The following is a 656-nucleotide window of genomic DNA, read 5'->3' as shown; positions in this document are numbered from 1 at the left end:
CCACTAACTCAGCAGAATAATGCTGACCCTAGTGCTGTGTTGTTTTCTTTAGTGCAGAGTAAGGTGGGAGCATAAGACCCTGCTCATGTACGGTATATTATATTACACACACACACACACACACACACACACACACATATTGAACATTTCAATAGATCAGTCTGTGGGGAAAAAACTAAACATTTCTAATGTTAACACTCACATTTTTGAAGGAATCACAAATACATTCTATTTTAAGGAGATAAAATATGGTATGTTATTCCTTTCATGGATTAACTCAGTTCCTAATTCTCAGTTACCTGAAAAACTTAAAAGTAGACGAACTGACTGATGTTAATATTTAATGACCTATAGTTTTTTGAGAGAAATAATCTTTATTCAGTAAGGTCTTACATAGCATAAAAATCTACAAATCAACCATGAACTCATATGCGTGTATGCGCAGCGCACGGACACAGCCCTGTGCATGTGTTTAAGGTTATGTGGCCAGCGTTGACCGCAAAGCGCTAGGTCTCAGCTCAACCACAGTCTTTTCCAGAGAAGCGCCTGGAAAAGGTGACCTTGCTCATAACATCCACGGTCAGGTCACAGCGTTTCCCAGTCCCGCGGGCACGGGCTGGAGTGTGGCGGCACGGGGCGCGGGGCCTGGGGTGGTG

Source organism: Myotis brandtii, unplaced genomic scaffold (genome assembly GCF_000412655.1).
Source record: "Myotis brandtii unplaced genomic scaffold, ASM41265v1 scaffold1074, whole genome shotgun sequence".
In the NCBI taxonomy this organism is placed as follows: domain Eukaryota; kingdom Metazoa; phylum Chordata; class Mammalia; order Chiroptera; family Vespertilionidae; genus Myotis; species Myotis brandtii.
This window is presented reverse-complemented; position numbering follows the sequence as displayed.